At 34.1% G+C, this 14,211-nt stretch overlaps 2 long non-coding RNA genes across 3 annotated transcripts; both read left to right on the forward strand.

Moving 5' to 3' along the window:
* Positions 1–5,632: 5,632 nt before the first annotated feature.
* LOC131647530 (uncharacterized) lies at positions 5,633–6,568 on the forward strand. The gene is made up of 4 exons (XR_009297854.1): positions 5,633–5,778; positions 5,865–6,156; positions 6,248–6,343; positions 6,429–6,568. It is a non-coding gene; the product is annotated as an uncharacterized LOC131647530 (long non-coding RNA).
* Positions 6,569–10,956: 4,388 nt separating this feature from the next.
* Positions 10,957–12,964, forward strand: LOC131647531 (uncharacterized). Of its 2 annotated transcripts, XR_009297856.1 has the most exons (6): positions 10,957–11,157; positions 11,349–11,464; positions 11,815–11,937; positions 12,025–12,135; positions 12,475–12,542; positions 12,693–12,964. It is a non-coding gene; the product is annotated as an uncharacterized LOC131647531 (long non-coding RNA). The 2 variants fall into 2 exon arrangements; XR_009297855.1 differs by having other exon boundaries at positions 10,959–11,464.
* The last annotated feature ends 1,247 nt before the right edge of the window (positions 12,965–14,211 follow it).

Here is a 14,211-nt window from a genome sequence, read left to right on the forward strand (position 1 = left end):
TCACAAGATTGTCTGCGGTGTTAAAGTTGTACAACTTAAAGGCGAACAATGGATGGTCGGATAAAAGTTTCACAGAGTTATTAGCCCTTATGAAAGATATGCTACCAGAGGATAATGTTCTTCCCAATCGAACGTATGAAGCCAAAAAGATGTTGTCCTCTATTGGCATGAGCTATGATAAGATACATGCATGTCCAAACGATTGCGTTTTGTTTCGAAACAAGTATGCAGCGTTGAATGAGTGTCCTAAATGTGGTGCCCCTCGATATAAGAAAAAGTTGTCTCCTGCTAAAGTCTTATGGTATTTTCCTATAATTCCGAGATTTAGACGCATGTATCGTAGTGAGACCGATTCAAGACACTTGACTTGGCATGCAGATGAAAGAATTATTGATGGAAAGTTGCGACATCCGGCAGACTCACCACAATGGATGAAAGTTGATACTGATTATCCTAAATTTGGAAAAGAAGCAAGAAACCTTCGGTTGTCATTGTCTACTGATGGAATGAACCCGCATGGTATTCAAAGTATCTCGCATAGCACATGGCCTGTGATTCTTATGATCTATAACCTACCTCCGTGGCTATGTATGAAGCGTAAGTACATGATGTTATCTATGCTAATTTCTGGGCCTAAACAACCAGGGAATGACATAGACGTATACTTGGCACCGTTAATCGAAGATTTAAAGTTTTTGTGGGACAACGGTGTGGAGGTTTACGATGGGTATAGGAAGGAAAGTTTCAACTTGAGGGCGATGTTGTTTGGAACAATTAATGATTTTCCAGCATACGGAAATCTATCCGGGTACAGCAATAAAGGTCAAAAGGCGTGTCCCGTTTGTGAAGATGAAACCGATACGACACGATTGGAGCTTTGTCAGAAGAATGTCTTTCTCGGCCATCGTAGATTCTTAAATTCTAATCATCACTACCGTGGGTGGAGAAAAGCATTCAACGGAAAGGCCGAACATGGTACAGCCCCCCCTTTTTTGTCAGGTGATCAAATTTTTGAAAAGGTGAAAGATGTGAGCACTCAGTTTGGCAAGCCTTTTGCACATTCACTTGTCAAGGGTGGGTGGAAGAAGAAGTCCATTTTTTTTGAACTTCCATATTGGAAGTCGTTGTACGTAAGACATTTCCTGGATGTTATGCATATTGAAAAAAATGTATTTGACAGCGTCATAGGTACGTTACTCAATATACAAGGAAAGTCTAAGGATGGCCTTAACATAAGGAAGGACATGGTAAACATGGGGATGAGAACTGAATTGGGACCCGTGACGAAAGGAAGACGAACATATCTGCCACCTGCTGTTTACACTCTATCTAGAAAGGAGAAGAAAGCATCGTGTAAGTTCCTCAGTGAAGTTAAAGTTCCAGAAGGCTACTCTTCAGATATTAGAAGACTTGTGTCCATGAAAGACCTCAAGTTAAAGAGTTTGAAGACGCATGATTGTCATGTTATAATGGAACATTTTTTACCAATAGGTATACGTTCTATTCTGCCAGAAAAAGTAAGAAGCGCAATAACTAAGCTGTGTTTCTTCAGGTCAATTTGCAGTAAGGTGGTCGATCCCGCGATCTTACCAACATTGCAAAAAGAGATAGTTGTTACTTTATGTGATCTTGAAATGTATTTTCCTCCCTCGTTTTTTGACATAATGGTTCATCTAGTCGTTCATCTTGTGAAAGAGACACAATTGTGCGGACCAGCTTATATGAGATGGATGTACCCTGCTAAACGTTATATGAAAATATTAAAAGGGTACGTGAAAAACAGAAGTCGACCGGAGGGTTGTATTGCCGAACGATACGTTGTTGAAGAAGCGGTTGAGTTTTGTACTGAATATCTGTCAAATGTTCAATCAATTGGACTCCCCAAATCTCATATTGTCGAAAAAAAAGAAGGAAAAAGGCTAATTGGAAATAAAGTTGTGACAGTATCAATGGTCGAACGGGATCAAGCGCACTTGTATGTTCTGCACAATGAGATTGAGGTTGAGCCGTATGTTGAAATGCACAAGGTTGTTCTCCGAGATTTAAATCCAAATAGAAATGAGAACTGGATAGTACGAGAGCACAATCGAAGTTTCATACCGTGGTTTAGGGATCATATTTATTCAAAGTATCGTTCAGATCCTGCTTCAGTAACAGAAAGGTTGAGATGTTTAGCATATGGTCCAACTGTAATTGTGCTTTCTTATAGCGCATACGCTATTAATGGATACACATTTTATACCAAAGAACAGGATGATAAAAGTACTATGCAAAATAGTGGTGTTACCTTGGTAGCTGAAGCAATGCACATATCAAGTGCGAATGACTTAAATCCGAAATTTGCAAATTTGTCATATTTTGGGGTTATCGAGCGCATTTTGGTGTTTGATTACGCGAAGTTTCAGATTCCTGTATTTGGTTGCAAGTGGGTTGAAAATAATAGTGGCATACGAATGGATAAGTCAGGATTTTTGCAAGTGGATCTCAATAGGGTAGGGTACAAAGATGAGCCTTTCATTCTAGCCTCTCAAGCTAAACAAGTGTTCTATGTCAATGATCCGACAAGTACGAAATGGTCTATAGTGCTTTTATCTAACAAAATAGTTGATGAAAACATTGAAGATCAAGGTGATATTGGTGTTGGCATTGAATCTTGTACAAGAAACGATCAAAATGAGAATGAATCTTGTACAAGAAATGATCATAATGAGGGTATTTGGATCAATCCAACCGTCCGCGTTGTTAAGAGACGCGTAGAACACAATCCTACCAAGAAAAGAAAGAGACGTTAGTGATAAAGGTAATAGTATACATATTCCGACTAATTTGTTTTATTCAATTTGTACCGATTGTTTTAATCAATAGTATAGTACTTATTCAATTTTGGTGCATATTCTCGTTTTGTACATAACTTTTGAACCATGTATCCGTTTGTCGACTTCTTTACATGTAACTATACTATTTTGAAGATTCCGGAGCTACTCATGCACTTATCTTTACATTTCGGGACTGTTTTTTTATCGGTTTTGCTTCTGCCCGTAATCAAAAGTCGGGCTTAGGGTCTGAATTTCGGAAAACCGACTTTATTTTTGAGTCCGTGGGGACGTTTTACCATAGCCATGTAAATTTCGTTCAATTCCGACAACTTTCTTTTTTGACACTTATTTTGATTTGTACCGATTTCGTTTCCGATACACTTGTACATGCATGGTTTGACTTCCATTTTACTTGTATAGATTGTTAGCTTATTAATAGTGTACTAATGTGCTTTAGTTTGTTTGATACAGGTTAAATGGCTCCGGATAGAGATGTTCCACCTGAAAACTCACAAGAAAACTCACAAGAAAGAGATGCTCAAGAAAGAGATGCCATGGATACAAATGCTCCACCTGATACTGAAGCAAAAGAAGTTGCACGAGGCATCACTATTATGAAGGGAATCGTTCGACATAGAGACCAAGGATTAGTATACCGTTTGGATTGGAATTCTGATAAACAAGCAATTGGTCCTAATTCTGCAAAGTTGACCAGCTATATTGGTACACTTGTTCGTATGCATATTCCGGTCTCCACAGCTAAATGGAATCTGAAAAGCGAAGAGTTGGATGCGAAAAAAAAACGATTTGGGACGAGCTTCAGGTATATATCATATATGGTTAATTGTTGTTATTATCTTGACGATAAATTGTTTAAATTACTTATACTAACACACTATGCGTATGTTTTTTTGCAGAGGACTTTTGAGATACCAGATGATCGTAAACGCTACATACTTAGTTTGGCTGGCAAAAGATATAGAGGGTGGAAAGCCTTTTTGACAAACACCTATCTTAAGGATAAAGATGGTAACTTTCTTGAAGAGGCACCGGGACGGCAAAAAAAGTATGAGATCTTCATTGGTGAAAAAGATTGGGCGGAGTTTGTAAATCAAAGAGATGAAGATTTTCGGAAAAGGAGTGCCACGAATAGTGCGAGAGCATCCAAACCCGCGTATCCATACAAAAAAGGGCGTATGGGATATGCACGCTTAGAGGATAAACTTGTAAGTAAATAGAAATGCATTTTAATTAATTGTCTAAATGTGTTTTATTTGACGATCTTATCATTTGTGTCAATGCATAGTTAGAGGAGTCTAAAAGTGAGGAAACCTCACTTCCTGTACATGTGTTGTGGAGGGAAGCTCGTGTGGGCAAGAGTCAAGCTGTCGATCCCGAAGTTCAGAGAGTTTTTACTGAATGTGTAAGTATAATACTGTGTCTTTAATTAAATCAAATGTTTTTTAATATATAAATGATTTTTTAATGTAAATGAATTACAGGAGACCTTGTCGCAATCGGCATCCACCGGTGAGGGGAGCGTACTTAGTAGAGCACTAGATGCTCCTGAGTATCCCGGTCGGGTGAGGGGTAAGGGTCATGGTGTGACTCCAACCTCTTTTTACAAGAGTCCTAGGAGAAGAAATCCTTCAAATGAAGAAGTGTTGCAAAAGTTGGCGGAATTGCAAGCACAAGTCTCTGAATTGCAAAGAGATAAAGAAGTGTATATGAGAGAAAAGTGCAACACTTCATCGGTGAAAGAAACTAGTGATAAGGCTAGTATCAACTATCAAAGGAAATTTCCCGAGGTAATTATAATTTTTTCCTTTTAAATTGTTCTATTTTATTAATGATAATGACTTTATATTTACTATTGGTTTAGGGCATTTCATCTTGCCAACTATACTTATCGGAACCGAATTATCGACTAGTTGGCAAGGGAAAAGTGCACGACACTTTGGAAGATTTACTTCACCATAGACCGCTCCCGGATGGACACCTGAAAGTATCGGTGGATGTTGTAGTAGATCATGATGCGATGCTACCGGTACCTGACATGGTCTCAGAGACGACATTGCTGCGAGATGCAATAGGATCATTTGTTGCATGGCCCTCGGAGCTCATTACCATTAGTGATGAGGTATATTGAAAACGATTATGAATCATTTAGTTTTCAAATGTCAATTCTAAACCGTTTATTAATTATTTTTTACATTTTAATTTTAGACTGCTCCTATAAAACCCACAGTTAAGGGTAAAGGGATTTTACAGGAGGAGGAGTCCGTTGCATCACTAAAAGAGGTACATTTAAAGTGTTAATAATTAATCTGAATCTAAATCTGCATGATTTTATATTTTACCTAACTTATATGATTTTTAGGCATCCGCTCGGGAGTCACAACAAGTGACGCAGCAAGTTCGTACCGTACCACCCACTGGTCCTCCGAAGCCAGCGGGAATAAAAGGCGGTGCTTTTGTGCCTCGGTACCGGTCGACGCTCGCAACAATGGTTGATATGTCCGATTTGAAGGATGGTGCTTTACGTGAAATTGTTATGGATGAAAGTGTCTTCGGTATTGAATTCAAGTCACTTATTACAATTGATGACTTGGAGGAGATTTTTAAGCATGATCAACTAGGCGTCACTAACATGCACTCATACATCCGGTGATATTCACTCATCCGATATATTATTTAATTAGTCCCACAATATAATTTATTTACACATTTCAATGAAACTAATCTAATGTTTATTATGTTTTTATTTAAGGTTGTTGTATGACAGAGTGTTGCGCGGGACTTCGTTGTCTAACAGATTCCGTTTCGTGTCTTCCGCCCACTGCAGCGGAATGGCAATTGCTTCGGAACCGGAATCAGTTAGACAGCGCTTAGTAGATAGATTCATGTCCACCGGCAATACAGAAAGTCTGCATCTTTGGGCGTATAATACCCGACCAGTAGGGTTAGTTTCTCATTCTTTGTTCATCTAATCTCTGTTTCTTTTGTGTATAGCAAAATTTTCATATAACCTATTGTTTTAATTTATAGAGCACACTGGTTGCTGCTTGCTATCAACCCTATAAGGGAAGTCGTGTATTATCTGAATTCGGTAAATGGTGAATGGACCAATTATCCGGCCATGAAGGACATCGTTGATTTGTAAGTGGGATCGTTCTAAATATATATTCGTGTATATTTATATATTTACTTATTTGTGGGATTGATCTAAACATATGCTTTTATATATTTGTTAATTAGATCAATACAAGTGTTCCGAAGTCAACGGGACGCACAGGTATCCCGAACTAAATCTAACAACATTACTTGGATCCAAGTGCAGGTACATTATTTTTCACAATGTTGCTTATAATATATTTATGCTACTTGATAAAACAAGACAACTATAGAATCTTATTTGTTTTTCTATGTAGTGTCCGCAACAGCGAAACAGTTACGATTGCGGATACTTTGTTTTGAGGTATATGAAAGAAATCCTTCAGGCGAATCAATTAGAGATTCCGCTCACGGTATGAATTTATAACTTAAGATAATTTCATATAATTTATTACATTTAACTAAATATATCATTCATATTATGTTTTTGTTTTGTAGTACCTTGACGAATTCCGTGCTGCTGCGTACCCGAAGCTTAAGTTGGAAGAAATCAAAGAAGATTTGTGTCAATTTTATATTAAGCGCTTTTTCATGTAGGATTTGTGTCGATTTGAACTATAATATTATTGATGTTGTAATGATGTATATATATATAATTTTGGATATTATAATGGTATTATATTAGTATATATATATATATATTGTCTTACTGATGGCTGAAATAATATCTTCGAAAATAAATTACAGGTCGAAAATATTACAGGTTGAAAACATATTACAGGTCGAAAATATTACAGGTCGACTGGGAGGATTAAATTACAGGCTGCACATTAAAATACCTCATTTAGCAACGAAAGCGCTTTTGAAAAGCGCTCTTAAAGGCCCACCTACTAAAGCGCTTCTTTGTAAAAGCGCTGCCAAAGATTAATAAAAAAGCAAAAAAAAAAAAAAAAAAGCAACATACTAAAGCGCTTTTGGAAAAGCGCTCTTATAGGGGGGGCTATCAGAGCGCTTTTTCCAGAAAAAGCGCTCTTAAATCCCACCCTATAAGAGCGCTTTTCCAAAAGCGCTTTAGTATGTTGCGTTTTTTTTTATTTTTTACTCTCACAGGGGGGCCTATCACAGCGCTTTTCTGGAAAAAGCGCACTTAAAGGGGGGCCTACCAGAGCGCTTTTTCCAGAAAAGCGCTCTTAAAGGGGGGCCTACAAGAGCGCTTTTTCCAGAAAAGCGCTCTTATAGGGGGGCCTACCAGAGCGCTTTCAGAAGCGCTTTTGTTAGCTACGCCAGCGCCAGCTTTCACAGCGCTTTTAAAGGCTATAAAAAGCGCTTTTAAAGCCCTTCCTCGTTGTAGTGTCGGGATATTGCAATAGCCTATTGAGCGACGTTATCAACTCCGCAAACGGCGTGTCGCGCGAGAAGCGGAATTGGAACGGCATCGGGTAGTCGGTGGTGAAGTAGACGAATGCTAGGTGGGGGTAGGTTTGTGTCATTTATGTTTTGTGGTGTGAAGAGAATGGAGAAGAGTGTGTTGTATTTATAGACTTATTGGATCAATAATGGCCCAACAAACCTTATCCTGCATTCAGTGGTCATTTCGAAAATGAACTTCCGAAAATTGGAGGCAGACAAGTATATTTCGGAAGTTCATTTCCGAATTATGCAGAAACAGAGCTAAATTTTGGATTTCGTTGATTGCTTAGTGTTTTGTGTAAAAACTACAAAAGGAATTCAAAATAGACATAAATTAGCCAATGATGACATAAAACATATTTATATTATATATGTATTGAATCGGTCCGATTTTACATGATAAACAATAATACATACAAAAATGGTCATTACAAACAAAAAACGATCCGGAACAAACTAAAATTCACCGAACCAATCGGTGGATCCTAAATCCAAAATAGGTATGTTCTTCGACCGCTCTCTATTTTGCTCGCGCTCTCGGCTCATCATTTCTTCAAACTCCGCCATTCTTGAAATGAAAAGATCCGGCCAAGTCTCCGCCTCATTTGAATGATGTGTCGTCCATTGACATGAAGTAGCCGGTATAGGACACCCCGGATGCACCATACCTAACATATGCAAAAATTAGCAAAATTGGCCATAACTGTTTTTTTAACTGCCAGGGCATATTTCGGAATTTCATTTCCGAAATTTGTTAGGTAATATATTTCGGAAATGAACTTCCGAACCATCGCAGGTTTCAGCATAAATTTGTTGAATCAATGTAGTGAAATAGGGGATGAAATGAGATATGTTTACCTCAAATTGTAGCTTTCTATGCTCCCTTTAACGTGATCAACGGTTTGAAACTTGATTTTAGGACGAAAAATGGATGGAGATTAATTGAGTTTTGGAGAAGGTTTTAGAGAAGTTTTGGAGAAAAAATGATGAAATAGTGAAGGAGGAAAAATTGTATATGCAGAAATGTTTTCGGAAATGAACTTCCGAAATATTCACGGTTTTGAATTTTTTTTTACTTCGGAAATACATCTCCGAAAACACCATTTTTTTGGTGTTTTTGGAGATGCATTTCCGAAGTCATAAAAAATCTATAAAAAAATAACTTCGGAGATGCATCTCCGAAGCAGGGGCAATTGGAGGATTTCGCTGGGGGTGATCCCATAGGAAGGTGAGTAAAGAAATTTTCATAAAAAGACAAAAGGGGTGTGTTATTCTTTAACCTAAAATTTGGTTTGGTCCTCGATGCAAGAACCTTTTCTTGATTTGTATTAGGAGAATATCATGTCGTTTGTCTAAGATTTGTATGGTCAATGATTTGTATTAGGAGAATATCATGTCGTTTGTCTAAGATTTGTATGTCAATCAATCTTATTACTTATTGAGATGTATTTACAAACACTCTAATGTTTCTAATGTTTAAGTCAATGACGATCGTAAGTGCGTGGTTTTTAAGTTAGAATTGTGAATATTTGAGATATAATTTCCTTTTTCCATTTATATGAGGTTTTATTGGATTAAGACCCTAGAACTTTATTTAGGGGACACATGTCTCAAAAGACAATTATTATTGAATTTTATGACCTTGTTATTTAACGACCCGTGATTGGTTTGCTACATTTATTTGACACTTCTTTAGGGTGAGACTATATCCTAAAATAAATATGAGAAATGCTAATGTGTGCCTCAGTGATATGTTTTAAATGCTTAAAGTGATAAGAATTTTTAAAAATATGTGTATTCAATGCATTAGAAATTAAAATAATTTATTTTTTTAAATAGTACTTATTAGTTGGTATTATTTAAGATTTTTTGTGAGTTTGGAGGGGAATGGGGGAGAGCTTTGAAAAATAGGAAGAATTAGGTGAAAAGAATAAAAAGATATTGGGTGGGAGTGTTTTGGAGGGTTTGATTTTAGGGTTAAGTATATTTTTGGTCCTTATAAATATCTCAAATTTCATCTTTAGTCCCTATTAAAAAAATGACATTTTTAGTCCCTATAAAAATTTTATGCATGAATTTTTAGTCCTTGCTATTTTTTAAAATTTTTAAAACTTTTTAATTACCCTTAAACTTTTATATTTTTGAATAATATTTTTCATACGTGTTTAGAATACTATAAAGTATTTCTTTACCAAATTATAGAATTTTTTAAAATGAGAAGAATTACATACGAATTATTTAAATTTTAAAAGATAATGATAAAAGAAATGCAAATCTCGACTTAGAAATTAAATTTTAAGTTCCTTTTTTTAGAGATACTTTTTATAACGTTCTAAATATGTCTGTAAAATAATCATTCAAAAATATACATCGGTTTAATAGTAAGGACTAAAATTACGTGCATAATAATTTTGTGTGGACCAAAATATGTCATTTTTTTAATAAGGACCAAAACAAAATTTGATAATTTTTATAGGGACCAAAAACATACTTAACACTGGATTTTATTGATAACACCAAAAATCCCATAAAATGGGGGAACTCAAAAATTGCATTGAAGAAGAGTTTTGGAGGGCTTACATAAATTTTCCAAATATATTTTAGGTTGTTATACTATTCTGAAAATTAAAAATTTAATAATAATAATGACTCCTTTATCATTCTAAACAAAATCATTTTTTCAAAAAATGTCAAATATTTTTCTATATTTTTTTAAAGGGTCATGCTAACAAGGGCACATGTTAAGTATACTATAATTAGAAAAAGTTAAATGTAATTAAATGCAATAAAGTCATATTTAAAATTTTGATACATTGAATGCACGCGTTCCAAAAAAATATTTCTATAAATATCTCGTTATCTTGTGCCTTTGGGGCACATGTTAGCTTTTCCTTTTTTTAAAATTTCATTTTCGGAAGCCCTCCCCTCCAAACTCGCAAACATAGCCTAAAAGTATTTCCAAGGCACTCGTTAGCATGACCTAATAAATATATCAACTTGCTTTGTGTAACCCAGATTCGTGTGAAATGGATAATAATTTAGACCAAAATACTACAAATGAAACTATTCAATGAAAAACATAATATAAAAATAAAACAACATTCACTTTAGATAATGGATCATCTCCTTCCCTCCATCTCTCTCCTTCAACAAAAACACATGCAATTCCATAGAAAAAATTAAGAAAAAAAATGATAAATAGAATAGAAGAGAGAAAATGTTAGAGAAAGAAAGAGACATAAATGTGAAGGAGATAGTTTGAGAGAAAATGGTCAAGGAGAGGATCCAGACCCGCATGTCATGTATGTCTAATCTTGAGATTTTTGTTTATCATCATATAAAAATTGTGCAATAATTAAGTCAAAGATTACATCAACTACCTAACTAATAATAAGACATGCCACTAAACACCCTAAAATATCCTTTTTGTAAAATAAAATTGCTCTTAACAATGCCCTTTATCGTAATTTGCTAAATCAAAATATTATTTCCACCAATTACATTTATCCATTCGTCCAAGTGGCACACCCTTTTCATATTTCTATTGGTTGCTTCTTAATATCCATTGTATTTCCCATTTTGGTCTTTTAATCGGGCAAATAAATTCCTCCATTCATTTTATTCAAATTTTAATTACCCACATTTTCCTCATCTCTCTCTCTCTCTCTCCCGTTCTCTTTCTTCCCTCTCTTTCCCCCTTCAAACCCTAACACTTCTTCACCCTCTTTCTCCCTCATATCTATGGTCACCACCACCTCCAATGAAAAAATCAATTCCATATTCGTATTCCTCATCTCACGGGCTTCATAATGAACGGGTTAGATTTTTGTTTTGATGAGTTTCAAAAAGTAACCATGTTCTATTTTGGTGTGTTTGCTTAACTATTACTGTTGTTCTTAATCTGGAACATTGCTTATGTTGTTTTATTTTTGTTTATGGTTTATAGTAGCTAGCTAGGTGTAGTTTCATTTATATATAATGAAACTCTTTATTTGTTGGTTGTTGAAGGAAAATAAATAAATCTAAGTGAATACACTAGCAGAGTTGCTTCCGAAAGTGAACACATCTTTGAAGGACTACGCAGAAAAAATTTCAGCTTCTATTTCATGACGTTCGCAGTTTCGGTAAGTTTCATAGTTGTAAGTGTTTTTGAGATCTATTTGTTAAGTGAGCAAATAAACCTGATATATTCTTGATTCAAATTACAGTATTGTTGTCTTTGATTCCTTGCATTGTATTGTTGAGATGATTATAATTAATATGATATTTGAAATGCAGTGGAATGTTTATTCATTTCTATTCTATTTAAGAACAGAAAAACAAAAATGCATCATTTCATTGTTAACATTCATTTTTGAATTTCATTGAAAAGAGAGGTTTGTTAGAAACAGCCAATTTTGTAGCCAAACCACTTTTCATTCTTCCATTTCAATTCCTATTCCTTTTTTGTTTCATTCAAATGGATGCTGAAAAGATTGAAGAAATGAGTGTTGAAGAGGATAAAATTGGAGGAGTTATTCTAACAGTTCAGAACCCTATGGATTCTGATTCATTTCCTTCTAAATTGGAAGATTCAATGTCTCAATGGAGTCAACAGGTTAATTAGTTAGATAATTACCTACATTCACTAATTAATTACTATTATTACAGTTTCAATTAATTTAATTTAATGAATTCAAAACAGGGAAAAACGATACGAGAAGTGCTTCATTGTGGATTGTCATGGTGATAGAGCTACAACATCTGCTACATCATTGGACTAAAACTTAGAAAGGGATCAAACGAGTGATAGAAGGTAATTTCATTTATTGGTTATCTTCTTTACTATTTTAGTTTTTCCAATGTTCTTTATGTTTCATTGACAAGTTAATGATAAATTTTACATTATTTAATTGTAGTTAGTCTTTATGATTGGAAAATTACTAATTTTCATTTCTCTTTCTCTCTCATTATTACATACACTTCAAATAATAGAATCCAAACAATAAACATGATTTAAGGTGGGTGATGAATGCTACTGGTTATTTGGCCTTTTTAATTAGAATAAAGTCCAAGTATGGAGAAATGATTTATTCATTATTCAGTAGAGACAATAATTATTTTAGAATCATGTTGTGTTTCATTATATATGTAGGAATTTGTTCCCAACTTTGAAGAAAATGTGTTTAAAGTTGAAACAGTACTATAAGCTACACTGGTGAGGTATAACTTTAACTCATCTTTTTCTTCCCTCATCATATATAAATATTTGAACAAGACTAACAAGGCAAATATTTACGTATCATGAAACCATTCAAAATTTACACACTGAACTAATCTCACACTACAATTATGTGTTTAATTATTTCAAAGGCAATGCTTATGGCAAGGTGCATATTATTGTGATGAAGATTGGTGATGCACCAGTTCCTACAAACTGTTGAAATACAGCTATGAGTACGATTCCTAAGTCCTGTCAACATCAGCACAATAGCTCATGAATACCTGCTACTCTATTTCAACTTTTCATCTGTGCATGCTTGTCGATAACAGTAAATAGTACAAAGCTACATTATTATATGTTCAATATACATTTAATGTGCTAAACATTTAGTTCTATCTCAATTTTGTTTCTTTTTCTTCAATCCGTTTCTAATTTGGTATCCAAGTGATTACAATTCCAACTTACTATTATTATTAAATATTTAATTTGGAAAAAAATTTAAACATTTATCTTTAAACATTAAAGCCTGTTGATTACTGCTGGAAGCATTTTGATCCAAAAATATGGACTACTTAAATTGAATCTTCATTTTGCTTGTCCCTGTAACTCGGTACATGTAACTATGTCCGGTGAATGAAATTAACATTCAACATCTTTTTGAAATAGCCAATTTAAAACTTTATAATATCAAATGCAACTAAATGAAATTTTTAAATGGAACATTTAATGGAAATTTAATGGTTTTTAATTGTTAAACATGTAAAAGAATTTTTTCTATGACTAATGAAAGAAATTTTAAAACATACAAAAAAAAAATATGAAAAATTAATTAGAAAAAAATGAGTTAATCCTTAAAAAAATTTAAGTAAATAAAACTAAACCTAGAAAAATCTAAACTAGAAAAATCAAAACTAAACCCAGAAAAAAAGCATGCTTTTTAAATATCAAACTTAGAAAAATTATTCTTGAGATGTTTGAATGTTAAATATGAGAGAAAAAAGAAAACAAAAACAAGATTTGAAATTTTGATTTTTGTTGTTCGTTGTTCTGGAAAAGAAACAAACAAACTGGTTCTTAAATTCATACAACTTTGTTGTACATATCCATTTCTAAACGAGGCTGACCGTGTTTACACGGTTGTTATAGTTAATTGTACGTTTCCGGAGCCATTAAAGTAAAAGTAATTCTCAGACTGCAACTTTTACCACCGTTCTCAAATTTGCTTCAAGGTACAAACCAACGCTATTATCACCAAGGTTCCTTTTCAATTAGGAATGTAATTTTTTTTATAAAATATGTCGCTGGATATATTTCATTTTTGGGAGTAAGATTATTTAAATATTTAAATGAACCTTACAAAGGCTTCGTTTCATTGTGGAAAAGAAATCTGGTCATTATATAAGAGAAATTTCCGTCTTTTTTACTTTTCTAAATCCTAATAATATGAAAAAGGAAAAAAATTAAGGTAAATTTTGTTGTGAGAATGGATAGAAACATTAAGATTCATTTACTTTTGTTGGAAGCACAGAGTGTGTCCATTCGATTTGGAACATTTTTTTTACAAGTTATTAATTTAATATTTTATAATTTTATGAGTGAAATCCACTATTTTCACGGGTCACTATCACCACAATACCTTTTTTTATTTATTTTAATCAACAAATATCT

This window comes from Vicia villosa, linkage group LG2, assembly GCF_029867415.1.
Source record: "Vicia villosa cultivar HV-30 ecotype Madison, WI linkage group LG2, Vvil1.0, whole genome shotgun sequence".
Classification (NCBI taxonomy): Eukaryota; Viridiplantae; Streptophyta; class Magnoliopsida; order Fabales; family Fabaceae; genus Vicia; species Vicia villosa.